General features: G+C 48.8%; 1 protein-coding gene across 7 annotated transcripts in view; it reads left to right on the forward strand.

The window, feature by feature from the left end:
- Positions 1-25,692, forward strand: part of arhgap39 (Rho GTPase activating protein 39) — a 621,406-nt gene that overhangs the window by 280,848 nt on the left and 314,866 nt on the right. The window lies entirely within an intron of this gene.

A 25,692-nucleotide genomic window follows, 5' to 3' on the forward strand; every position in this document is an offset into this window, starting at 1 on the left:
CAACAGAGTAAGAAACAAAAATCATGGCGAAGAATGGGAACAATGGAGTAAGAGGGAAGGTACACGGGCATCACTTGTGCGTGGGTCGTGCATCTCTCCGTCTCACCCCAGAGCACTGCCACAGACAAACAGGCAGCTTACAACGCAGACCAGAGCACATGTAGTGTGTGTCCTTCCGGTCATAGAATCAGGCCCCTTCAGCCCAACGTGCCCATGCCCAGTAATCTACACTAATCCCTTTGCTCATGTTTAACCCATATCCCTCTAAACCAAGGGTTCCCAACCTGGGGTAAATATACCCCCCAGGGGGTAAATGTGTTTGTACATCATTGTTTCTCATTGACTGACTGTGTTTGGTTCTGGTATACCTGTTCATCATTAGTTGTTCATAAATAAGTGAAATAACATTGTTATGTGCTACTAAAGTTGCAGGGGTAAACGGGACAAAAAAGGTTGGGAACCCCTGGCCTAAACATTCCCTCTCCATACACCAGTCCACATGTCCTTTAAATGTGTGGGAAGGAACTGCAGATGCTGGGTTACACCGAGATAGACACAAAATGCTGGAGTAACTCAGCAGGACAGGCAGTATCTCTGGATAGAAGGCATGGGTGATGTTTCAGGTTGAGACCCTTCTTCAGGTGGAACAAGGGTCTGAAGAAGGGTCTCGACCCGAAACGTCACCCATCCCTTCTATCCAGAGATGCTGCCTGTCCCGCTGAGTTGCTCCTGCAATCTGTGTCTAAAGGGCCTGTCCCACTTACACGACCTTGGCTCACCAATTACGCGACCTCGTGGTCGCTTGAGGCGTACGGGCCGCCGTATGGCCGCGCGGGGCCGGTCCCACTTAAAAACGCGAAGTTGTGTGGGGCTGGTCCCGACATCGCGCGGGGCTCCGAAATTCTTACAGTGGCCGAAAACTTTGCGCGCCAACGGCCTATCGGCACGCAGGCGCATTGCGGTCGTATACAGCGTCTTGGCGTCGTACGCAACGTCTTGACGGCGTACGCTTAGCGTGTGGCGTTGCGTGATGACGTCACCGCCCGTGCAACGCCCAAATTCAGTCGGCCCGCCTCCTGCCCTGCTGATTGGTAAGCATGATGTAAATGACATCACGCGCGAACTTAGAGCATACTTAGCGCGAACTTTGCGTGAATTCCGCTTCCGGTTGGTCGCACCAAACGCAAGCAATCGCATGCAAGTGGGACAAGCCCTTCAGTGTCTGATATCAGGGGCTGGGTGAACACAACTCTGTCCTCATCCGCGGAGCTGCCGTGGAGATGGTGGACAGCCTCATGTTTCTCTGCATCCACACCGCCAGCAACCTAACCTGCTCCCATCACACTGAAGCGGCGATCGAGAAAACACGTCAGCGTATTTACTTTCTTCGGTATCTGTCAAGAGGAGCGCGGCAGGTCGAGCTGCTGCTTCACGGCGCCAGCGACTCAGCTTCGATCTTAAGGTCGGGTGCTGTCCGTGTGAGGTTTGCACGTTCTCCCTCTGGCAGCATGGGTTTTCTCCGGGTGATCCGGTTTCCTCCCACACCCTAAAGACGCGCGGGCTTGTAGGTTAATTGTCATCTCTGAATTGCCCCTAGTGTGTAGGGAGTGAATGAAAAAGTGGGATAACATAGAACTAGTGAGAACGGGTGATCGATGGTCAACGTGGGCTGAAGGGCTTGTTTCCGTGCTGTAGCTTTGAATGAAAGTAAAGATTGGACCTGTCCACGGGGATTCTCTCTAAAACCTCTACAGAAGCTCTATAGCAAGTATCCTGACATGATGCATCTCAGCCTGGTGGGGCAACTGCTCTGCTCCTGACCGCTTGACTGTAGAGATTGGTGAACATAGCCCAGTCCATCACAGGTTCATCACTTCCTTCCATCCAGTCCATCCTCACACTGTGTTGCATCAGGAAGGCTGGAGGCATCGTCAAGGATAAGGCCATTCCCTTTTCTCCCTTCTACCTTCCGGGGGAAGCAATCGCAGCTGGAAAGCCTCGATGTCTAGATTTAAAAGCAGCTTCTTCCTTACTGCTATCATGCTATAGATAAAGCATGACTTCGTACCCACTTCCCAGAGATACAGCTGTCACGTATTCTTAAGGGCCTGTCCCACTGTACGAGGTAGTTCAAGAGCTCTCCCAAGTTTAAAAAAAAATCAAACTCGTGGTAAGTACACAGAATGTACGTAGCGGGAACGTCGGAGGTCGGGACGTCTCTTAGCGGCTCGTAACGCTAACGGCAGGTACTCGGGAAACGCGGTAAGCTCGTGAAGACTCATGAAGATTTTTCAACATGAGAGCCCCGAGTGGCTATTACCGTAATTCCGTAATTCTCCGCTTTCGAATCGGAAGAAACTGGGGAGAACTCTTGAATTAGATCGTACAGTGGGACAGGCCCTTTACTCTTGACTTTACTTCATTCGGTAATTCTGCTCTTGCACTTCAATTTTTGTCGTTAACTTTTTTAGTTTAGCGATACAGCGCAGAAGCAGCTTGGGCCCACCGAGTCCGCGCCGACTAGCGATCCTTGTACACCAGCGCTATCCTACACGCTGGGGACCATTTGCAATCTTTACCGAAGCCAATTAACGTACAAACCTGTACACCTTTGGAGTGTGGGAGGAAACCGGAGCACCCGGAGAAAACCCACGAGATCACGGGGGGAACATGCAAACTCTATACAGACAGCAACCGTAGTCAGGATGGAACCCAGGTCTCTGGTGCTGTGAGGCAGCAAATCTACCGCTGCGCCACCGCGCTGACCTTTTTTTTTTCCACTGCTTCATGACTTTATCATTAATTGTATCATCAATTCTATTTATCATTCGTGTGCGTACAGTTCATACGAACAAGGAATTTCATTGCAGGCTGGTGTAAATGTCAGTAAACTAATATGAATCTGAATTATACTTCCTATGATGAGAACAGTAGCTTGTATTGAAAGCAAAGTTCACCAAAAGATAATGATCAGCAAAATATATGGTGTCAGGTTTCCCCTCACAGTCCCTCTCCCCACCCATCCCCACTCACTAGCCATTCCCCAACTCGCCCATGCCGACCAACATGTCTGTCGGAGTCAGTCTGACCCCAGTTGTCTACAGTTGATGCACATTCAACAAGAAATGGCAGCGAATTGTAGACGCAGCCCAGACCACCACACAAACCAACCTCCCTTCCATTGACTCATGCTGCCTCGGCAAGGCCAGCAGCATAATCAAGGACCAGTCTCACGCTAGCCACTCCCTCGTCTCCCCTCTCCCATCGGGCAAAAGGTATAGAAGTGTGAAACACAGAAGTGTGAAATCAGAAAACAGAATTGTGCCACCACAACCAGAGATCAGTCCTGAACTACTATCAACCTCTTTGGTGACCCTCGGACTATCCTTGAGTAGTATGTGTGGTCGTGTATAGTCTTTCCGCTGACTGGTTTGAACGCAACCAAAGCTTTTCACTGTACCTCGGTACACGTGACAATAACGAAACGAAACTTTCATGTGAGCATTTTCCAAGGCAAATGATTGACTGTAGATGTGTTTTTATACATTGGGAACTTCATGTTAGTCCACACCCTCACCCTCCAAAATTTGACTTCATTATGTAGAGCATCAGATCTTCTCCCCCTCACCTTGAACCCATGCCCTCTGGTCCTCGATTCCCCTACTCTACGCAAGAGATTCTGTGCATCTTACCCAATCTATCCCACTCATGTCGAGTCCAGTTGAAGTGCCTGTTTCCATGCTGTATCAAACGGGACAGGCAGCATCTCTGGAGTGGAAACACTTGGAAACATTTTGGAAACACTGACTGGAAGGCGTTTGCAGCCCAGGCCACCCTTGACTCTCACACGGACATTGATTCCTATACATCCTCTGTTCTGGACTTTATAAACTCCACCATCAATAGTGTCACCTCCCTCAAACAGGTGACCATATACCCGAATCAGAAGCCATGGATGAACAGCGAGGTCAGGCTACTGCTGAAAGCACGGGACACCGCTTTCAGGTCAGGCGATGCTCGAGCCTACAGTTCATCCAGGGCTAACCTGAAGAGGGGCATCAGGAAGGCCAAGCACTGCCATAAGCTCAGGATTGAGGAGCACTTCAACAACAACTCCGACCCCCGACGCATGTGGCAAGGCATCCAGGCCATCACGGACTACAGACCCTCCAACATCACCCCCACATCCAGCGACGCCTCCTTCCTTGAGGAGCTGAATCACTTCTATGGCCGCTTCGACAGGGACAATCTAGAGACAGCCATCAAGGCTGTGCTACCTGCCGATCACCAACCCCTCACACTCACCCCCTACGACGTGTACGTGGCACTGAGTAGGACTAATGCACGTAAGGCTGCTGGCCCTGACGGCATCCCCGGGCGCGTGCTCAGGGCCTGTGCTGCGCAGCTGACAGACGTCTGGACTGACATCTTCAACCTGTCACTTGCCCAAGCAGTTGTCCCCACTTGCCTTAAAGCCACCTCCATCGTGCCAGTGCCAAAACACTCCACTGCGGCAAGCCTCAACAACTTCCGCCCAGTTGCACTTACCCCCATCATCACCAAGTGCTTCGAGAGGCTGGTCCTGGCACACCTCAAAAGCTGCCTACCCCCCACACTGGATCCCTATCAGTTTGCCTACCGCAAGAACAGGAGTACGGAGGATGCCATCTCAACGGCACTTCACTCCGCCCTCTCCCACCTTGACAACAGAGACACTTATGTAAGAATGCTGTTCATCGATTACAGCTCAGCATTCAACACCATTATTCCATCAAAACTGATCACCAAACTCGGTAACCTGGGCATCGACCCCTCCCTCTGCAACTGGATACTGGACTTTCTAACCAACAGACCCCAGTCTGTGAGGTTAGACAAGCACACCTCTTCAACCCTCACCCTGAACACCGGCGTTCCTCAGGGCTGTGTGCTGAGCCCCCTCCTCTACTCCCTCTTCACCTATGACTGCACACGTACATGGTACTAACATCATCATCAAGTATGCAGATGATACAACGGTGATTGGCCTCATCAGCAACAACGATGAGCTGGCCTACAGGGAGGAGGTCCAGCACTTAGCAGCATGGTGCGCTGACAACAACCTGGCCCTTAACTCCAAGAAGACCAAGGAGCTCATTGTAGACTTCAGGAAGTCCAGAGGCGGCACGCACACCCCCATCCACATTAACGGGACGGAGGTGGAACGTGTTTCTAGCTTCAGGTTCCTGGGAGTCAACATCTCCGATGACCTCTCTTGGACCCACAATACCTCTACTCTGATCAAGAAGGCTCATCAGCGTCTCTTCTTCCTGAGGAGACTGAAGAAGGTCCATCTGTCTCCTCAGATCCTGGTGAACTTCTACCGCTGCACCATCGAGAGCATCCTTACCAACTGCATCACAGTATGGTATGGCAACTGCTCTGTCTCCGACCGGAAGGCATTGCAGAGGGTGGTGAAAATTGCCCAACGCATCACCGGTTCCACGCTCCCCTCCATTGAGTCTGTCCAAAGCAAGCGCTGTCTGCGGAGGGCGCTCAGCATCGCCAAGGACTGCTCTCACCCCAACCATGGACTGTTTACCCTCCTACCATCCGGGAGGCGCTACAGGTCTCTCCGTTGCCGAACCAGCAGGTCGAGGAACAGCTTCTTTCCGGCGGCTGTCACTCTACTAAACAACGTACCTCGATGACTGCCAATCACCACCCCCCCCCGGACACTTATTATTATTTTTTTTAATTCAAATCGTTTGCTATGTCGCTCTTCAAGGGAGATGCTAAATGCATTTCGTTGTCTCTGTACTGTACACTGACAATGACAATTAAAATTGAATCTGAATCTGAATCTGAAAGGAGTGAAGGAATGTGTGACTTTCGGGTCGAGCCCCTTTTCAGACCCAAAACGTCACCAATTCCTTCTCTCCAGAGATGCTGCCGATCCCGCCGAGTTACTCCAGCATTTTGGTCTAACTTTGATTTCAACCAGCATCTGCAGTTCTCCCCCACACACTCCATGCTGTATCACTCTACGACTGAAATTAAATGAATGAGATTGAATGAAGAAAGCTGATTTAAAAAAGATTTTCTCCGAATTGTTTCTTTAAGGAGAAAACAATCTTGATGATGAGCAGATCTCAAGCCGTGCATGAAGGAGAGCATCGTGGAGGGTTGTAATGAGAGCCTTTCAGAGAACACAATGTAGCCATTGACACGGTTTAAAGGCGGGAGACGCTCGCTTCCTGAGAGCACTGATTAAGCTTTTGGTCGTGGGTTTAAGTGATGTGAAGGCGTGCAGAGTCCTGGGTCTTGTGCTTTATATTTAACTTGGATGCAATCCAGCTGCATACTGTAACCTTGTGTTTTGCTGCAAAGAAATTACCGCAACAGCAAGCATATATGTTGCAAACAGAACCTCTTTCGCACAGATCAATAGAGTTACTTCCCCCCTGAGCCCAGTTTGAATGTTGAACCATTGTTATATCTTGGAGAATAAAGACAATTCTCTAAAATGTTGCTTTGATTTTGAAGGCTGCTGCTGAGTTCTTATTGCTGTTCAGCCAGATTGCAGAGGCAGCTTTCAACTCAAGATTTATTTTAATTAGGACGTAGACTCAAGCAACCGCAGATGCTGGTTTACAAAGAAAAGGTGCAAAGTGCTGGAGTAACTCAGTGGGTCAGGCAGCAAGAGTCAAGAGAGTTTTATTGTCATGTGTCCCAGATAGGACAATGAAATGCTTACTTGCTGCAGCACAACACAATATGTAAACATAGCACATCTGTGGAGAACACCAATCCATGGGGGGAAAAATAGACACAAATTGCAGGAGTGGTTCAGAGGGTCAGGCAGCATCCCTGGAGAACATGGATAGGTGATAAGGAGAAAGAAATTGCAGCTTTTTACTTAAATAAATTAGTTTAAATTATTTTAAAGTGTGTTTTGTGTTTACTCTTCTAATTTTAACTAGACCAAGTGCAGACCCGTTGGGTCTGTTTCCCCAACTCGCGTTTGTGAGGGGTGGGGGGGGTTGTTGCGGCTTCATACGCACACTAACCAACCCCCACACACACACACACACTAGCCCCCCCCCCCCCGATATTATATTAATATTATTAATTCGCTCCTTTTACTCCATCCCCGCCCTATCCACTCACGCATAGCCCCCAACTGCGAAGGCGTGGCTAGAGAGAGAGGAGGGGTGGAGGGGGCCTGCGGCGTCACAAACACACAGGGGAGGAGGGGTGAGGGAAGGGTTAGAGTGGGGGTGACGGGCGGAGGGGAAAGGAGGGAGGGGGAGGGGGATGAGGGAGGAGGGAGGGAGACGCGGGGGGAGAGAGGGGAGAAGGGGGAGAGAGTGGGGAAGGGGTCCCGTACCCTCAACACGGGGGTGGGGAGGGGGGGGGGGTTGGCTTGCGGCCAATTTAATTTTAGTCACAAAGATTCAATCACCTTTCGAACTTGGATAGATGATGTTTCGGTTAGGGATCGTTCAGGCTGATTCCCAACCCAAAACCTCACCTTATCCATGTTCTCCAGAGGGGTCCAGACCTGGAACATCACCTATCCATGTTTTCCAGGGATGCTGTCTCACTTTCATACCTTATCCTTCCTTGTTTCCGTGTCTCCCTCTCCCCTGACTCTCGGTCTGAAGAAGGGTCTCAACCCAAAATCCAGAGATGCTGCCTGTCCCGCTGAGTTACTCCAGCATTTTATGTCTATGCTGCCTGGCCCGCTGAGTTACTCCAGCATTTTATGTCTATGCTGCCTGGCCCGCTGAGTTACTCCAGCATTTTATGTCTATGCTGCCTGACCTGCTGAGTTACTCCAGCACTTTGTGTCTTATTTTGTAAACCAGCATCTGCATCTCATTGTTTCTACATGAATCCATGGATGGTGCCTGACCTGCTGATTTTGTTTTAAGGGCCTGTCCCACTGTACGAGGTAATTCAAGCGTTCTCCCGAGTTCTCCCCCGATTCTAGCTCGTGTAATGTACGTAGCGGGTACGTCGGAGCTCGTGGATGTCACGTAGCGGCTCGTAACGCTAACGGCAGGTACTCGTAAAACGCGGTAAGCTTGTGAAGTTTTTTCAACAGTGCGGGGAGTGTCCACGAGAGCCCCGAGTACCTACGAGTGGCTATTACCGTAATTCTCCGAGTTCGAGTCAGGGGAAACTCAGGAGAACTCTTGAATTACCTCGCACAGTGGGACAGGCCCTTAGTTTAGTTTAGAGGTGCAGCGTGCAAACAGGCCCACCATGTCCGCGCCGACCAGCGATCCCCGCACACATTAACACTATCCTACACACGCTAGGGACAATTTGCCAATACACTAAGCCAATTAACCTATATACCCTGTACGTCTTTGGAGTGTGGGAGGAATCCGAAGATCTCAGATTAGTTTAATTAAATAGTTGAATACAATCCTGCTCAAGGTATTCCCGGTAGTTCAACTTTATAAATACACCATGCTCACATCCTCCTCTGCCACTATTATAAACCCTGCTCCATCTCCCCAGCTACATCACTCACCAAATCATGTCATGCTCTAATGCATATATCTGCAGCCTGCCGCCATCACTTCTAAGATTGACACAAAATGATAGAATAACTCAGTGGGACAGGCAACATCTCTGGACAGAAGGAATAGGTGACGTCTCGGGTCGAGACCCTTCTTCAGACATTACTCCTCACTGCGACCTGCCATGGTTATACTGCTAAAGCTCATTGTCCTCCTTTCCAATATAAAACCAGGGCTATCTGTCATAATTTGACTGTCTTTTGCTATGAATAGGGAGGTATTGCTCTTATTTTTCTTCAGTTGTGGCCGGGACATATTATTTAGGCTTAGGTCTAATACTGTCATGTGTACAGTGAAAAGCTTTGTTTTGCACGCTGTCCAAACAGGTCAGATATACCACACATAGATACAATCAAGTTATTCTCAAGTACAATAGGTAGAGCAATGGGGAAGATACAGAGTGCAGAATACAGTTCTCAGCGTTGTAGTGCATCAGTTCCATTGACAATGTCCGCAATGGGGTAGAGGTGAATTGGACAGTAACCTAGCTTATGGAGAGACCGTTCAGAAGCCTGACAACAGAGGGGAAGAAGCTTAGTTTAGTTTAGAGATACAGCGCAGAAACAGGCCCTTTGGCACACCAGGTCCGCGCCGACCAGCGATCCCCGCACATTAACACTATCCTACACACACTAGGGACAATTTACACATACACCAAGCCAATTAACCTGCAAATCTATACATCTTTGGAGTGTGGGAGGAAACCGAAGATCTCGGCGAAAACGCACGCAGGTTCCCGAGGAGAACATACAAACTCCATACGGACAGCACCCGTAGTCGGGATCAAACCCGGGTCTCTGCCGCTGCAAGTGCTTTAAGGCAGCAACTCTACCGCTGCGCCACCGTGACCGCCCTCGGGTCCTGAGTCTGGCGGTGGGCGCTGTCAAGCCTCTGTACCTGTTGCTGCTCGATGGGAGCAGGGAGGAGAAGGAATGACCGGGGTGGGACAAGTGGTTGAAGATTGAAAGACACGCATGGAAACGGGCCCTTCCGCGTACCATCGCTCCACTGTCCAGCTCTGACGTGGACATAAGCCCGTGGCAACACCCACCACCCTGCAGCAGGGATCCACCCGTGCACTTACAATGTTAATATGTGGGGATCGCTGGTCGGCGCGGACCCGGTGGGCCGAAGAGCCTGTTTCCGCACTGTATCTCTAAACTAAACTATTCAAATAAATTGAAGCAATTAGCTGGTAGATGGAAATTGGAGCGTCTTTTAACTTAATTTTAAGTAAAGTTTAAATGAGTTTAATATTTTTTAAGTGTGTTTCTTGTTTACTCTTTTAATCTTAAAAAGTAATAATTTTAATTCTATTACATCCAACTAATGTTGGCATCCACAAGGTTTCAATAATAATAATAGCTAGTGAGCCTGGAGTCACTGAACATTTGATCCTGTGTTCATGTTGGCAATCAAGTACTTATCCATTGCTAATCCCATTTCCTAGTCTTATACCCATAGCGTTCCATGGCCGTTGCGTTTCAAGTGCATATTCTGCAGGCTGTTTACATTTTGTGGGAGTCTCTGCCTCCACCGTGCACTCAGGCAGTGAGTTACAGATTCCAGTCATCCTCTGGGTGGAGAGAAAATCCTTCCTCAAATCCCCTCTGAATTTCTGAGCAACAAAAGACTGCGGATACTGGAATCTGGAGCAAAGGACTAATAGCTGGAGGAACTCAGATGGCACGGTGGCGGAGCAGTAGAGTTGCTGCCTCACACCGTCAGAGGCCCAGATGCGATCCTGACTACGGGTGCTGTCTGTGCGGAGTTCTCCCTGTGACCACGTGGGTTTTCCCCGGGTGCTCCAGTTTCCACCCACACTCCAAAGACGTGTAGGTTTGTAGGTTAATTGGCTTTGGTAAGTTGATACATTTTCCCTAGTGTGTCGGATAGTGCTAGTGTACGAGGCGATCGCTGATCGGCACAGACTCGGTGGGCCGAAGGGCCACTCTCTGCACTGTATCTCTAAAGTCTAAAGGTAGGACTAGTGTAGATGGCGCATCTTGGTAGCCAACTAGGAAAAGGGGAGATGCAGCGAGACCTGGGTGTCATGGTACTCCAGTCATTGAAAGCAGGCATGCAGGTGCAGCAGGCAGTGAAGAAAGCGAATGGCATGTTAGCTTTCATAGCAAAAGGATTTGAGTATAGGAGCAGGGAGGTTCTACTGCAGTTGTACAGGGTCTTGGTGAGACCACACCTGGAGTATTGCGTACAGTTTTGGTCTCCAAATCTGAGGAAGGACATTATTGCCATAGATTGCAGAGAAGGTTCACCAGACTGATTCCTGGGATGTCAGGACTGTCTTATGAAGAAAGACTGGATAGACTTGGTTTATACTCTCTAGAATTTAGGAGATTGAGAGGGGATCTTATGGAAACTTACAAAATTCTTAAGGGGTTGGACAGGCTAGATGCAGGAAGTTTGCTCCCGATGTTGGGGAAGTCCAGGACAAGGTGTCACAGCTTAAGGATAAGGGGGAAACCCTTTAAAACCGAGATGAGAAGAACTTTTTTCACACAGAGAGTGGTGAATCTCTGGAACTCTCTGCCACAGAGGGTAGTTGAGGCCAGTTCATTGGCTATATTTAAGAGGGAGTTAGATGTGGCCCTTGTGGCTAAGGGGATCGGGGGGTATGGAGAGAAGGCAGGTACGGGATACTGAGTTGGATGATCAGCCATGATCAAATTGAATGGCGGTGCAGGCTCGAAGGGCTGAATGGCCTACTCCTGCACCTATTTTCTATGTTTCTATGTTTCTATCTTGGTTGGAATGGGCAGGTTGGGCCGAAGGACCTGTTTCTGCTTTTTGACTATGATTTGTCTTTGATTCCATTAAGCATCCAAACATTTATCAAAATAAGCTTGAATATATTCAGCAACTGAACATCAGCTGTGGGAGATTCACAACCCCCTGAGTTGTGCGATCTCCTTTTATCTCAGTCCTGCTGTCCTCAACCTTCGATGTTGCCCATGCTTCTAGTCTCTCGAATCAGAAAAAAACAAAAGATTTTTTTTTCTTTCATTATCCTGAACTCCAGCGATCATAGTAGCAAGATGCAGCAGAAAAGGGCAGCACGGTGGCGCAGCGGTAGAGTTGCTGCCGCACCGAGCTTGCAACGCCGGAGACCCGGGTTCCACCCCGACTACAGGTGCTGTCTGTACGGAGTTTGTACGTTGTCCCCGTGACCTGCGTGCGTTTTCTCCGAGATCTTCGGTTTCCTCCCACACTCCAAAGACGTACAGATTTGTAGGTTAATTGGCTTGGTAAAAGTGCAAATTGTCCCTAGTGGGTGTAGGATAGTGTTAGTGTGTGGGGATCGCTGGTCAGAGCGGACCCGGTGGGCCGAAGGGCCTGTTTCCGCGCTGTATCTCTAAACTAAACTAAAACAAACACAGCGTCATTTATCTACAAAATGGGACGTGGCGGATTCACAGATGATGTTAATTTTTGGACAACGCATTGGAAGAAGTGGGGTTTGAGAGTGGGGTTGTGATTGGGGATCTGCCAAGGACCGAGCTGATGACGTATCAGGCCTACTGGCCAACTCCTGCCTCTATTCTAAGAACATTTAGGTTCCTATAGCAACGTGGCTGCTAGGAGACTGGTTTCACCGTGAATATTACTACATCTCTCAGAGCTTTTTGTCCTAAAACATTGCGAGAAGGTAGTTTCCAGAATTAGGTAGGCTGCCAGAGCTATTGGAGTGGACGTTGACTTATCCTATAGGGCACACGTCTACAGTCAAAGGGGGAAAGTTTAAAGGAGATGCGCAGGCAAAGTTTTTTCACTGTGAGTGGTGGGGGCTGGATCGGGCTGCCAGGGGTGGTGGTGGAGGCAGTTACGAGGGTGGCATTTAAGAGGCTTTTAGATTGGCACATGGGTATGCAGGGAATGGAGTGGTGTGGATCACAAGCAGGCAGAGGAGATTAGTTTGACTTGGCATCCTGTTCAGCACAGACATCTAATCTGAATGTTTCACAAAAATGCTGGAGAAACTCAGCGGGTGCAGCAGCATCTATGGAGCGAAGGAAATAGGCAACATTTCGGGCCAAAACCCTTCTTCAGACTGATGGGGGGTGGGGGGGGGGGGGGGAGAAGAAAGGAAAAAGGAGGAGGAGGAGCCCGAGGGCTGATGAAGAGATGGGAAGGGAAGGAGACAGCAAGGGCTAACAAAATTGGGAGAATTCAATGTTCATGCCCCCAGGATGCAGACTGCCCAAGCGGAATATGAGGTGCTGTTCCTCCAATTTCCGGTGGTGCTCGCTCTGGCCATGGAGGAGACCCAGGACAGAGAGGTCGGATACGGAATGGGAGGTGCAGGTGAACCTCTGTCGCACCTGGAACGACTGCTTGGGTCCTTGAATGGAGTCGAGGGGGGAGGTAAAGGGCCAAGTGTAGCATCTCTTGTGGTTGCATTTCGTTGTCTCTGTACTGTACACTGACAATGACAATAAATTGAATCATTTCATCATTCAATCATCATTTGCAAGGGAAAGTGCCCGGGGAGGGGGTGGTACGGGAGGGAAGGGAAGAATTGACAAGGGAGTTACGGAGGGAGTGGTCTTTGCGGAAGGCAGACATGGGGGGGAGATGGGAAGGTGTGGCGAGTGGTGGGGTCACGTTGGAGGTGGGGAAACTGACATAGGATTACTTGTTGTATGTGACGGCTGGTGGGGTGAAAGGTGAGGACTAGGATTCAGATTCAGATTCAAGATTCAGATTCAATTTTAATTGTCATTGTCAGTGTACAGTGCGTGTCAGTGTACAGTACATAGGGGGGACTCTGCCCTTGTTGCGAGTGGGGGGATGGGGAGAGAGAGCTGTGTTACGGGGTGTGGAAGAGACCCTGGTGCGAGCCTCATCTATGGTGGAGGAGGGGAACCCCCGTTCCCTGAAGAATGAGGACATTTCCGATGCCCTGGTGTGGAACGCCTCATCCTGGGAGCAGATGCGGCGTAGACGGAGGAATTGGGAGTAGGGGATGGAGTCCTTACAGGAAGCAGGGTGGGAAGAAGTGTAATGTAGATGGCCATGGGAGTCAGTGGGTTTATAGTGGATGTCGGGTCAGTGGGTTTATAGGACTGGTCTGAAGGACCTGTTACTGTTCTATGTTCTATGTTAGAGATTTAAGAATTAATGACAGGAATTCCGAACTTCAAATGGTGCTGGAACATGGCAGAGTCTCTGCGTGCCGTTCAAGAAGAGAATCTAGTGTCCTCATGTATAGTTTATGCTAGTTTATCGTCACGGGGACCCAGGTACAGTGAAAAGCTCTTGTTGTGTGGTAGCCAGTCAGCAGAAAGACCCAACATGTTCACAATCGAGCCATTCACAGTGTACAGATACAGCATAAAGGAATAATGTCCAGTGTAAGATAAAGTCCGATTAAAGATAGTCTGATGGTCCCCAATTAGGTCGATGAGAGGTCAGGTACAGTATGATTTGACTGGCTAGCATTCAGAACAAACATTTTTCTGCTAACAAGCCAAGCCAAACCTAATGGTGCGATATACAGTCTGGAGCCCCACACAGCTGGGTGCAACTAGGTGGTGGCTTCAAGCATTAAAATCTACACCGCCAAAAACAGACTCGCTTCAAGTGCATTTTCCAGCTGATTTCATAAAAAAGGTTGGGAAAATATGAGAGGGATGGACAGTGGGAATGGTAAAGATCACACTGACAAAGCCGAAGGGAGTTCTCAAGGTCACATGAAGAATGAGAGAGAGAGTGGGAGAGTGAGACATTATTTGGCATGGCAGGGGGAGAAAGAGTGCTGGAAACATAGACAATAGGTGCAGGAGGAGGCCATTCGGCCCTTCGAGCCAGTACCGCCATTCAATGTGATCATGGCTGATCATCCCCAATCAGTACCCTGTTCCTGCCTTCTCCCCATATCCCTTGATTCCGTTAGCCCTAAGAGCTCTATCTAACTCTCTCTTGAAAACACGAAGGTAGAAACAATCTTGAAGGAGATTGCCTGTCAGTAGACTGTAGCGTTTAGAGGCACAGCATGGAATTTGATTGATTGAAAGGTACCGCATGGGAACAGGCCTTTCAGTCCACTGAGCCCACACCGACCATCGATCACCCGTTCCATGTTATCCCACCTTCACGTCCACTCTCTACACACTGGGGGGCAATTTGCAGACGGCCAATTAACCTACAAACCCACACGTCTTTAGGATGTGGGAGGAAACCGAAAGTCGCGGAGGAAACCCATGGGGAGAACATGCAAACTCCACACAGACAGTACTTGAGGTCAAGATCGTAACTGGGTCACTGGCGATGTGAGGCAGCGGCTCTACCCGCTGCGCCAGTCTGCCGCCCAGTATAAAAGGGATAGAAGTTGGGGGGGAAAAGAGGGGGTGGGTGGAATCGGGTGGTGGTTGTGTGTGTGAGAGAGAGAAAAAGATAGCATGTGCACACACAGAGTATCCTGGCTTATGAAAGGACAGTTCAGAAGCTTGATAGCAGAGGGGAAGAAGCTGTTCCTCAGTCTGGATTCAAGCTTCTGTACCTTCTGCTGGACAGAAGCAGGGAGAAGAAGGAATGTCCGGGGTGGGACAAGTCTTTGACTACATTGGCTGCTTTCCCGAGGCAGCGTGGCGCAGAAGGAGTCAATGGAGGTGAGTCTGGCCTGTATGATGGACTGGGCTACATCCACAGTCTCGGCAGTTTTCTCTTTGCTTCTTTTCATCTATTCCTCTATCCCATCCAACTTATTTTTGCAAGGATGAATAAGAGGCTATTTTCTGAAAGGCACATTTGGCAATGGTACTTATTCCTTGCATCCATCGCGATGTACTGTTATCCTGTTTCGGAGTTACTTGACGTATCTTTCATGTGGCCTGCAGTCTCAAAATAAACATAATGAGAGCCAGGTTTAGGCATTAAAGTTAATGAAAGATATAGGAACAAGACGTAAAATAGCGGCAGCCGTCTTCTCAGTCAACACCAAAAACTTCAACTCTGTAAACATGTCAGGACCCTGCTGTGTTGGTAAACGTAACCAGAAAGATAAACTGATAAACAAACTGATGAGGACCAAATCAAGTCTATCCTATTGTGGATGGGAGAGATAAAGTATAAGTATAGGACTGGATTTTTTCTGCAGCTGCCAAATGAATGAGTCGGAGGATAAAAGTCCTGATAAGATCTTCCCCCAAAAAATTCAGCACGCATCTCGAACTAAAATCAAATCATCAGAATCGCTGGAGTGTGTTTCAAAGCCTGAGGCAGGTACCAGGTGAGCCGACTTATGATTTCCTCACCAGCCTTATGGCCCTGTCCCACGGTGCGAGTTCATTCCAAGAGCTCTCCCCGAGTTTGCCCTGATTCCAACTCGGAGATTTACGGTAATGGCCGCTCGTCGGTACTCGGGGCTCTCGTGGACATTTTTCAACGTGTTGAAAAATCTTCACGAGTCTTGCCGTGCTTACCTGCCGTTAGCGAGTCTTCCCCAGTACCTGCCGTTAGCGTTAGGAGCCGCTAAGAGACGTCCCCGAGCTCCGACTTACGTTCATTCTCCGTGCTTACCACGAGTTTGATTTTTTTTAAACTCGGGAGAGCTCTTGGAATGAACTCGTACTGTGGGACAGGGCCATAAGATACGCAGCCAGGTTAAGGAAATTCCAGAGTGAGGCAGTGGGGTTCAGCCAGAAAGTCCCAAGAAGTAATGAGGGGGACTAACTGTGTTGCAGGCGATAAAGGTAGACTCTGGAAGCCAAAGTCATATGCTGAAGACACTGAACATCCAGCCTCCTGAGCAGTACTGGGAAAGGGAGCACCATTCGTCAACATCAGGATGAAAACCAGACCAAAGGAAGGCTATGTGGGATCTGTATTACGACCTCATGAATTCACAGGGAATAGCAAACAGATCACATTGCAGATTATGCAGTGAGTTCAACCAGAAGATGTGTCAATCAAAAATATGGAGTCATAGAGTTATACAAGACGGGGACAGGCCCTTCAGCCCAACTCCTCCATGCCACCCAAGCAGCCTACCTGACCTTGTCCATTTTGCCCCTCTTTGCTCCATGTTTAGCTAAACCTTTCCTGTCCATATACCCGTCAAAATGTCTTTTAAATGTTGTCATTGTGCAAGAGTCGGGATGTCACATTACAACTGTCTAAATGTCTTGTAACTATTGTCATTTTTCTGCTTCAACTATTAGTTCTGGCAGCTTGTTCCACGTAGCCGCCGCCCTCTGTATGAGAGAGTTGCCCTCAGGTCCACTTTAAATCTTTCCTCTCTTACCTTAAATGCATGCCCTCTAGTTTTAGGCTCCCGCAGGCCAGGAGGAAGATAGCCATTCATCTTACCCATGCCTCTCATGAAAATGAAAACACACATGGTATAGTTCTCGATTCCCCTACTCTGGGCAAGAGACTCTGTGATTCTACCCGATCTATTCCTCTCATAATTTTGTACGCCTCTATGAGATCACCCCTCATAGTCCTGCGCTCCAAGGAACATAGTCCTAGCCTGTTCAACCTCTCCCTATAGCTCAGGCCCTGGCAACATCCTCGTAAATCTTCTCTGCGCCATTTCCAATTTGACACTGTGACCGCTATCAAGTCACCCCTAAACCTCCTACGCTCGAGGGAAAACAGTCCCAGGCCGATCCAGTCTCTTCTTACTAGTCAAACCCTGCAGGCATTTGGAAAGGCAAGGATTGATTAGGGATGGTCTTTGTGTGTGGGATATCGTGTCTCACCAGTTGTTTTTTTGTGAAGAGGTGACCAAGAGGGGCAATGTGGTTGGTGTTGCCTGCATGGACGTAGCAAGCTCTTTGACAAGGTACCGCAAGCTAGGCTGGTCTGGAGGGTTGGGTCACATGGGATCCAAGGCAGGCTAGCCAAGTTGATACAAAATCCCTTTAGTGGAAGGAGTCAGAGGGTGGTAATGGAAACAAGTTCAGATTGGAGGCCTGTGACCTGCGGTGTGCCGCTGGGATTAGTGCTTGGTTCCTGTTGGGATGGCAGTATAACAGGCATTTGGGTGGGTGGGGGGGGGGGGGGGGGGGGGGGGGGGGGGGGGGGGGGGGGGGGGGTGTCTGTATAGGCCGGGCCATTGTGCAATAAGTCTTGTTGCAGTTGTAAAAAAACATTACTTAGACCGCGCTTGGAGCATTGTGTAGTTTCCAAAACCAGGAAGGACGTGGCAACTGCAGAGAGGGAGAGAGCAGAAGTGATTTACCAGGATATTCAAGTCAAGTCAAGTCACTTTTATTTCTATAGCACATTTAAAAAACAACTCTCGTTGGCCAAAGTGCTTTACATTGGTGGAGGTACTAACGTTACACAACAGTGGTTCATAGATTAAGTACATACGTAAGTACATACATATAGCCAAGAGCGGAACTCACTATCAAAACATGGAGGGGACGGGGGACACAATTTTTTGGCGGTCACGCGCGCATACGCACACTCACACGCACACACGTGCGAGGCTTTGGAGACTCAATCTAGCGCTAAAAACGGCGATTTTAAAATCGGGATCACAAAAACTTGGGGGGGACGTCCCCCACCTCTCAAAACATGGGGCGGGGGCGTGTCCCCTCTGGCCCCCCCCCCCAGGTTTTCCACCCCTGCATATAGCCCTCCCTCAGAGGACGTCAAGAAAGGCTTGAGAGTAAAGATGAGTTTTATTGAAACAAAGAACTGCGGAGGCTGGTTTATACCAAAGATAGACACAACGTAACTCAGCGGATCAGGGGAAAAATGATGGGTGATGTTTCGGGTCGGGACCCTTCTTCAAGATCAGACAGATTCTGCCTGAGTTACTCCAGCACTTTGTGCCCATCTCTACCAGGATGTTGCCCGGAATAGAAGGCTGTAGTCTTCTTCCCGAGCATGGTGCGCACAGCCTAAGGTTGTAGGTCAAGGGTAGACATCCAGGCCAGGACAGCATCAGTTACTGGGTGGATGAATGGCTTTGATGCCCCCAGGGAAAAGCCTCAGTGGGCAGTCATTCACGATGTGTCTGGATGTCCGCAGTCACAAGCAGGGCTGTCTGTCTTCCCCCAATTATGCAGGTGATGGGCTGTTCTTGCATGGAGGGTGCACACACAAATAGGCTGTCGTGAAGAAATTAGATTCGATGAGAATATTCTAACTATAACGTTGGAGGCTGAGAGGCGATCTTCCAGAGGTTTATAAAATGATGAGGGACATGGATAGGATTGATAGTCAGAAACCTTCCCACTGGGGGCAGGGGTGTAAAGAGCTGGAGGACGGGTTTACGGTGAGGGGCGAGAAAGATCCGAGGGGCACATTATTCACACAGAGGGTGGGGGTAATCTGGAACGAGCTGCCGGAGGAGGAGGTAGAGTCAGGTACAAGGGCAACGTTTCAACATCTGGACAGGTACTTGGATAGGAAAAGAGTTGAGGGACACAGGTCCAATGCCCAGGGATTGGAAGTCAGTAGATTGGCATCACGGTTGGCATTGTCAACGAGGGCAGGGACTGTCCATTCCCGTGCTGTCTGATTCAATGATTGATTACAATTAAAACACAAAGCTTGCAGGAAAGAACTGCAGACGCTGGTTTACACCGAAGATACACACAAAATGCTGGAGGAACTCAGCGGGACAGGCAGCATCTCTGGGGAGAAGGAATGGGTGACGTTTCGGGTTTGAGACCCTTCTTCAGAAGATCTTCTTTGACAAAACAAAGGAGGTCATCGTTGACTTCAGGAGAAACCGGCACAGTCACACACCAGTACACATTAATGACATCGATGTGGAGTTGGCAAAAGGTATCGCAGTATAAGGAGCAGAATGGCCAGGTTTTGCAACAGCTTCTTCCCCCCGAGCCATCAGACTCTTGAATTCCACATAATGTGCCGCCACTATTATCTATTTTATCTTTTTATCTGTTTTATCTTTTTGTCTATTTTATCCTTTTGTTATTTTATGTTGCACGGTGAGTCAGATGCAACAAAATTTTGTTCAGACTTGCAATTGTTGGTGTATTTTTGCATGACAATAAAGTCTTTGATTGATTGATTGCTAAGCGATCAACCAAGAATACCAAGCTCAAATCCAAAGTTGTATCTAAATTGATTATACCAACTTGTGCTAAGGACAAGATCTAACTTCATATGCAATAATCAGCTACCTACTTGTTAACAAACACATATAATAAAACTGACTGCTGGAAGACATAACGGTTGGCGTTGTCAAGGTGGGCAGGGACTGTCCATTTCCATACTGTATGATTTCTCCTCCGCTTTCCTCCCACGTCCCAAAGACGTGCGGGTTTGTCGGTTCATTGGCCTCTGTAAATTGCCCCTATTGAGTGGGAAGTGGATCAGAAAGTGGGATAACATAGAACTAGTGTATCTTCTAAAGTGGAGATAAGATAAGCTTTAGAAAGTTTATTGTATTCAGCAGCTATTTTAATGGAGGTCTATTATTACAGGTAAAGGGAAGCAATCAGAGACCCTTGGAGAACATGGATAGGTGACGTTTCAGATTGAGACCCTTCTGAAGACTGTTTGTCTGAAGAAGGGTCCCCACCCTAAACGTCACCTGTCCATGTTCCCCAGAGATGCTGCCTGACCCGCTGAGTTACACCAGCACTTTGTGACCTTTTGTGTAAGTTCTTTGCTACACATTTACTCCCACAATGGATGGAAAGTACCATCAGTACCTCTGCATGAGCAACAACCCTCAGCCTGACTAAATTACATTAAGAAGGATCTCGACCCGAAACGTCACCCATTCCTTCTCTCCAGAGATGCTGCCCGCCCCACTGAGTTACTCCAGCACTTTGTGTCCATCTTCTTGTTTTTATGCAATGCTGACTCTGAAACAGCAGGCATTTTACAACACTAGTAACAACCTCAGGGTAGCATGAAGAATTTTGCATCCGAATTCAACATGCAATGCAGGAATCCATGGGAGCTGATACCACCAAGATTCGCTCACATGCCAATGCAATAAAGACCATTCATGTTCATTGTTTTAGTTTAGTTTAGAGATACAGTGTGCAAACAGGCCCACTCGCCCACACCGGCCAACATGTCCCAGCTACACTAGTCCCACCTGCCTGCGCTTGGTCCATATCCCTCCAAACCTGTCCTATCCATGTACCTGTCCAACTGTTTCTTAAACGATGGGATAGTCCCAGCCTCAACTACCTCCTCTGGCAGCTTGTTCCATACACCCACCACCCTTTGTGTGAAAAAGTTACCCCTCGGATTTCTATTAAATCTTTTCCCCTTCACCTTAAACCTCTGTCCTCTGGTCCTCGATTCCCCATACTATGGGCATGAGTGTGCATCTACCCAATGTATCCCTCTCATGATTTTATAGACCTCTATAAGATCACCCCTCATCCTCCTGCGCTCCATGGAATAGAGACCCAGCCTACTCATCCTCTCCCAATAGCTCACACCCTCTAGTCCTGGCAACATCTTCGTAAATCATTTCTGAATTCTGTCAAGCTTGGCAACATCTTTCCTATAACACGGTGCCCAGAACTGAACACAATATTCTGAATGCGGTCTCACCAACGTCTTATACAACTGCAACATGACCTCCCAACTTCAATACTCAATACTCAATACTGACTGATGAAGGCCAAAGTGCCAAAAGCCTTTTTGACCACCTTATCTACCTGCGACTCGACCGTCAAGGAACCATGCACTTGTACTCCTAGATCCCTGTCTGAACGTTTCGACCCAAAACGTCACCTATTCCTTTTCTCCAGAAATGCTGTCTGTCCCACTGAGTTACTTGAGCATTTTGTATGTGTCTTCAGTATAAACCAGCATCTGCATTTGCTTCCTACACATTTAAACAAGTGATTCAGATTCAGATTCAGATTCAGATTCAATTTTAATTGTCATTGTCAGTGTACAGTACAGAGACAACGAAATGCATTTAGCATCTCCCTTGAAGAGCGACTTAGCAAACGATTTGAATAAAAAAAATAAATAATAAGTGTCGGGGGGGGGGGGGGGGGGGTGATTGGCAGTCACCGAGGTACGTTGTTTAGTAGAGTGACAGCCGCTGGAAAGAAGCTGTTCCTCGACCTGCTGGTTCGGCAACGGAGAGACCTGTAGCGCCTCCCGGATGGTAGGAGGGTAAACAGTCCATGGTTGGGGTGAGAGCAGTCCTTGGCGATGCTGAGCGCCCTCCGCAGACAGTGCTTGCTTTGGACAGACTCAATGGAGGGGAGCGTGGAACCGGTGATGCGTTGGGCAATTTTCATCACCCTCTGCAGTGCCTTCCGGTCGGAGACAGAGCAGTTGCCATACCATACTGTGATGCAGTTGGTAAGGATGCTCTCGATGGTGCAGCGGTAGACGTTCACCAGGATCTGAGGAGACAGATGGACCTTCTTCAGTCTCCTCAGGAAGAAGAGACGCTGATGAGCCTTCTTGATCAGAGTAGAGGTATTGTGGGTCCAAGAGAGGTCATTGGAGATGTTGACTCCCAGGAACCTGAAGCTAGAAACACGTTCCACCTCCGTCCCGTTAATGTGGATGGGGGTGTGCGTGCCACCTCTGGACTTCCTGAAGTCTACAATGAGCTCCTTGGTCTTCTTGGAGTTAAGGGCCAGGTTGTTGTCAGCGCACCATGCTGCTAAGTGCTGGACCTCCTCCCTGTAGGCCAGCTCATCGTTGTTGCTGATGAGGCCAATCACCGTTGTATCATCTGCATACTTGATGATGGTGTTAGTACCATGTACAGGTGTGCAGTCATAGGTGAAGAGGGAGTAGAGGAGGGGGCTCAGCACACAGCCCTGAGGAACGCCGGTGTTCAGGGTGAGGGTTGAAGAGGTGTGCTTGTCTAACCTCACAGACTGGGGTCTGTTGGTTAGAAAGTCCAGTATCCAGTTGCAGAGGGAGGGGTCGATGCCCAGGTTACCGAGTTTGGTGATCAGTTTTGATGGAATAATGGTGTTGAATGCTGAGCTGTAATCGATGAACAGCATTCTTACATAAGTGTCTCTGTTTGTCAAGGTGGGGAGAGGGCGGAGTGAAGTGCCGTTGAGATGTCATCCTCCGTACTCCTGTTCTTGCGGTAGGCAAACTGATAGGGATCCAGTGTGGGGGGTAGGCAGCTTTTGAGGTGTGCCAGGACCAGCCTCTCGAAGCACTTGGTGATGATGGGGGTAAGTGCAACTGGGCGGAAGTCGTTGAGGCTTGCCACAGTGGAGTGTTTTGGCACTGGCACGATGGAGGTGGCTTTAAGGCAAGTGGGGACAACTGCTTGGGCAAGTGACAGGTTGAAGATGTCAGTCCAGACGTCTGTCAGCTGCGCAGCACAGGCACTGAGCACGCGCCCGGGGATGCCGTCAGGGCCAGCAGCTTTACGTGCATTAGTCCTACTCAGTGCCACGTACACGTCGTAGGGGGTGAGTGTGAGGGGTTGGTGATCGGCAGGTAGCACAGCCTTGATGGCTGTCTCTAGATTGTCCCTGTCGAAGCGGCCATAGAAGTGGTTAAGCTCCTCAAGGAAGGAGGCGTCGCTGGATGTGGGGGTGATGTTGGAGGGTCTGTAGTCCGTGATGGCCTGGATGCCTTGCCACATGCGTCGGGGGTCGGAGTTGTTGTAGAAGTGCTCCTCAATCCTGAGCTTATGGCAGTGCTTGGCCTTCCTGATGCCCCTCTTCAGGTTAGCCCTGGATGAACTGTAGGCTCGAGCATCGCCTGACCTGAAAGCGGTGTCCCGTGCTTTCAGCAGTAGCCTGACCTCGCTGTTCATCCATGGCTTCTGATTCGGGTATATGGTCACCTGTTTGAGGGAGGTGACACTATTGATGGTGGAGTTTATAAAGTCCAGAACAGAGGATGTATAGGAATCAATGTCCGTGTGAGAGTCAAGTGAAGCACTTGGCGACATGGTCAGCACAGACATTGTGGGCCGAAGAGCCTGTTCTTGTCCCATACTCTTCTATGTTTTATCTTATATCTTAAGATGAATGGCTCTTAACATCACTTATCTTTTCAACAATAAACCTTTAATCCCCTTCTCCCCATGTAAAGCAGTGGCTTTCTCTGCCATGCTTCTATTAATAGTTTTTTGTAAAAACAAGTTTTAATCTAAATTTAAATCTCTTGTCTTGATGGAAATGGCGGTATAATTGTGGGGTTCTATGAAATGAAGAGAAAGAGCAAGGAAACATGGATCTAAATCTGAAACAAAGCAAATCCATTTAAAGTCATATTTTCCATGATACAAGTAAACAAGATGCTTATTGAGAATGGTTTAATCAAAGTCACAGACTGTCACATACATACAACTGCTTCATTAGCCATCAATGTTCTGATAATTTTATCTACTGTAGATTAGTTTAGAGATACAGCGCGGAAACAGGCCCTTCGGCCCACCGAGTCCGTGCTGACCATCGCAAGGACATCCTTGTGATTCAGACAGTGCAGCGTAGGTTCACAAGTTTGGTCCCTGGGATGGCGGGACTGTCATATGAGGAAAGATTGAAAAGACTGGGCTTGTATTCACTGGAGTTTAGAAGGATGAGGGGAATATCTTATAGAAAACATATAAAATTATAAAAGGACTGCACAAGCTAGATGCAGGGAAAATGTTCCCGATGTTGGGCGAGTCCAGAACCAGGGGGCCACAATCTTACAATAGGGAGGAGGTCATTTAGGACTGAGGTGAGAAAAAAACTTTTCACCCAGAGAGTTGTGAATTTGTTGAATTCCCTGCCACAGAGGGCAGTGGAGGCCAAATCACTGGATGGATTTAAGAGAGAGTTAGATAGAGCTCTAGGGGCTGGTGGAATCAAGGGATATGGTGAGAAGGCAGGCACGGGTTATTGATTGGGGATGATCAGCCATGATCATATTGAATGGCGGTGCTGGCTCGAAGGGCCGAATGGCCTCCTCCTGCACCTATTGTCTATGTTTTGCACGAATTCTATGTTATCCCACTTTCTCATCCACGACCCACACACTCGACAACCCCACATGTCTTTGGGACGTGGCAGGAAACTGGAGCACCCGGAGAAAACCCACGGGGGGGAACGTGCAACCTCCACACAGACAGCGCCTGAGGTCAGGATCATACCCGGGTGTCCGGCGCTGTGAGGCAGCAGCTCAACCACTGCCCAATTGTATCACCCCAAACGTGGTTTTCATTATCGATCAGAGTACAGCATGGAATCAGGCCATTCGGCCCAACTTGCCCATGCCAACCAAGATGCCATATCCGCAGTGTAGGGAGGAACTGCAGATGCTGGTTTGAACCGAAGATAGGCACAAAAAAACCTCAGCAGGACACGCAGCATCTCTGGAGCGAAGGAATGGGTGACGTTTCGGGACCCGAAACGTCACCCATTCCTTCGCTCCAGAGATGCTGCCTGTCCCGCTGAGTAAAAGCCCTGTCCCACTGTACGAGTTCATTCCAAGAGCTCTCCCGAGTTTGCCCTGATTCCAACTCGGAGATTTACAGTAATGGCCACTCGTCGGTACTCGAGGCTCTCGTGGACATTTTTCAACACGTTGAAAAATCTTCACGAGTCTTCCCGTGCTTACCTGCCATTAGCGAGTCTTCCCGAGTACCTGCCGTTAGCGTTACGAGCCGCTAAGAGACGTCCCCGAGCTCCGACGTACACGCTACGTTCATTCTCCGTGCTTACCACAAGTTTGATATTTTTTAAACTCGAGAGAGCTCTTGAATTAACTTGCACCGTGGGACAGGGCTATTACTCCAGCTTTTTTTGTGTCTATCTTTGCCATATCTACAGTAGTCCCACCTGCCCACATTTGGGCCCGCATCCCTCTAAACCTCTCCTGGTCCGTGTACCTGTGCTAATACTGCTCCAGTACCTGCCTCTGGCATTAACTCCTTTTTTATTTTTGTTAAAATTTATTATAAGTAAAAATACAAAAATAAAACCAGCGGCATATGACATAATACAGTTATTGCACAGCTTCAATTTTGATTTTAGCTAAAGTTGAGAGAAAAGAAGAGAGAAAAAGCAAGAGAGAGGAAAAAGTGTAATGTGCAAGGATAGAACCCCTAGACTATCAAAGGGGTGTAGACAAAGAGTGAGTAAAGGGTCTGTCCCATGAGCATGTGACCTGCATGCGGCAAGCGCGACCTAAAGGGCCGGTCCCACCAGCATGCGACCTG

This window comes from Leucoraja erinacea, chromosome 2, assembly GCF_028641065.1.
Source record: "Leucoraja erinacea ecotype New England chromosome 2, Leri_hhj_1, whole genome shotgun sequence".
NCBI classification, from domain to species: domain Eukaryota; kingdom Metazoa; phylum Chordata; class Chondrichthyes; order Rajiformes; family Rajidae; genus Leucoraja; species Leucoraja erinaceus.